Source organism: Penaeus monodon, chromosome 16 (assembly GCF_015228065.2).
Source record: "Penaeus monodon isolate SGIC_2016 chromosome 16, NSTDA_Pmon_1, whole genome shotgun sequence".
Taxonomy (NCBI): Eukaryota; Metazoa; Arthropoda; class Malacostraca; order Decapoda; family Penaeidae; genus Penaeus; species Penaeus monodon.
The window spans coordinates 39,214,005-39,216,504 of NC_051401.1; the positions used below are offsets into that span (position 1 = coordinate 39,214,005).

Consider the following 2,500-nt stretch of genomic DNA (forward strand, 5'->3'; position numbering starts at 1 on the left):
GTAACGTTTGAAATTGGCTAAGTACGTGGGAAAATGTTTTTGTCATATTATATATATATATATATATATATATATATATATATATATATATATATATATATATATATATATATATATATATACATGTATGTATGTATATATATATATGTATATTTATTTATGATTATATTTATATTTATATTTTTTAAATCTTTATATATACTTACATACATATAATTTATATATAAAATACTGATATTTATATACATACATGGGTGTGATGAATGTTTACACATATTTGATTTCCACTGCGGTCAAATAGATACAGACGAGTCGGTTTAGCAACACCGGTTCATGTGTCTAGGGTGGCATGTCGCTACACATCTGAATTTCCCTGCACATGATGGGGTGTGGAACAGAATATATGGGTGTTGAGGTGTAACACGGCTTTCGAGTTTCGATGTTATTGTGGCTTGACCTGCTGTGTGAGATGTTACACCCGTTAAATTACAGTCTATCGTAGTTAACAGCTGCTACTCATAAAGAGGAAATTCAAGGCCTGTTCCGCAGGTGTTCAAGGGTAATGACACTGCAGTTACGTCATTGTAGGTGTCATACCGGTTTATACAGTTCGTGAATTGTTACATTAAAAATATAGTAAAATGTATTCCAGATAGTAATCTCCGCCAAAGCAGAATAACGAAAGTTCACGGAAGAGAACTGCAGTACATTCTCCTTCACTGTAATTCACACACTTTGAAATAATCACTCAATGACCGAATTCGAAATCACAGTATTCTCACCAACAAACAAACCGCACTGAACAATGGACTTGACCTTTAAGCCCAAGTAAGTCCATAGGAAGGTAAATCGATATAAGTGAGTGAGACCGGGGTTGCATTCACGAAGCCCCGTGATGCGATCGGTTGCTATGGTAACGGTCTTCAAGCCGCACTCCTGGTTATAAAGCCTTTCCTTCGATTGCGTGGCTTTGTTGCTTGCTATTTTCACGATCCTGCTGCCGCTCGGGGTATCATCTACATGTTGATAAGAATGATATAGACTGTCTTTCTTTTTCCGAAGGGATCGTAGAATTTTAGGGTGAATCGTACAACAGGCAGCGCGCGTGTTGGCTCGGGCCCCCGGCGTGTCATCCATGTGGCGGGGTGTTTGGCGCCAACATTTGGCACCAGAAAGGGTTGATATAGCTTTAAATCACACATCAGAGCAGGGATTTTCAGCTAATTTTTGCTCTTATTTCGCTTTCCTTTTGAGGTGCGCATGTTTACGTTAAATCGTTAACATGCCGATTGCTCGTTGAGTGGAAGGGAAATTTCGTTTTCACACAAGGGAAAAACTGAACCGGGAAAGTTGTGTAACGGGCACATTGCTGCCCGATTGAGGGACCTGGTTTCTCTCGGTCTTCCCTCTCGGCGGTCTTTCTTCTCCATGTGTCTCTTCATTTCGTATCCGTTATTTGCCATTGCCATCTCCTCCGTCCCTTCATCAGCTTATCTCCCTATTAGTTTCCTCTTCTCACCAATTTCGTTTCTCCTTTTTGTCTACTATTTCATCCTTTCTTTCTACCTCTCCTAACTCTCCCTCTCTCTCCCCCTCTATCTCTCCCTCCCCCCCATCTCCCTTTCCCTCTCCCTCTCCCTCTCCCTCTCCCTCTCCCTATCCCTGTCCCTATCCCTATCCCTCTCTCTCTATCTATCTATATCTCTCTGTCTCTTTCCCTCTCTGTCTCTTTCCCTCTCTGTCTCTTTCCCTCTCTGTCTCTTTCCCTCTCTGTCTCTCTCTCTCTGTCTTTTCTCTCTCTCTGTCTTTTCTCTCTCTCTTTCTTTTCCCTCCTCTCTCTCTCTCTCTCTCTCTCTCTCTCTCTCTCTCTCTCTCTCTCTCTCTCTCTCTCTCTCTCTCTCTCTCTCTCTCTCTCTCTCTAGCCTCCGGGCTAGTACAGTGGTAACGTGTCAGCCTCTCATCCGAGGGGTCGGCGGTTCGCGCCCCACCCAGGCGCGAGAAGTTGCAACTGTCGCCCGGAGGTTACTGCTGTGGCTGGGCACCACGGCGGGCGAGGACTCGGTTCCGCCGAGTCAGAACCAGCTGACACACATGAGCAAAATCAAAACAGACAGCATGTCACACCAAGAATATCCATTGTATCAAATGGAATTAAAACCAAACTCTCTCTCTCTTTCTCTCTCTCTCTCTCTCTCTCTCACTCTCACTCTCACTCTCACTCTCACTCTCACTCTCACTCTCACTCTCACTCTCTCCTCTCACTCTCACTCTCACTCTCACTCTCTCTCTCCTTCATTCTCTCTCTCTCTCTCCCTCCCTCTCCTCTCCCCTCTCTCTCTCTCTCTCTCTCTCTCTCTCTCTCTCTCTCTCTCTCTCTCTCTCTCTCTCTCTCTCTCTCTTTCCCTTACCATCAGCATGCACATTTTTAAAAGGTGTGCTGATCAGCTCGCTCTGCCTCTTTCAATGTTTTTCTAGACTTGTGTTTCACAAGGAAAGTGGA

General features: G+C 43.8%; 1 protein-coding gene across 1 annotated transcript in view; it reads left to right on the top strand.

Moving 5' to 3' along the window:
- Positions 1-2,500, top strand: part of LOC119582787 (multidrug resistance-associated protein 4-like) — an 80,567-nt gene that overhangs the window by 171 nt on the left and 77,896 nt on the right. The gene's annotated exons all lie outside the window — the stretch shown is intronic.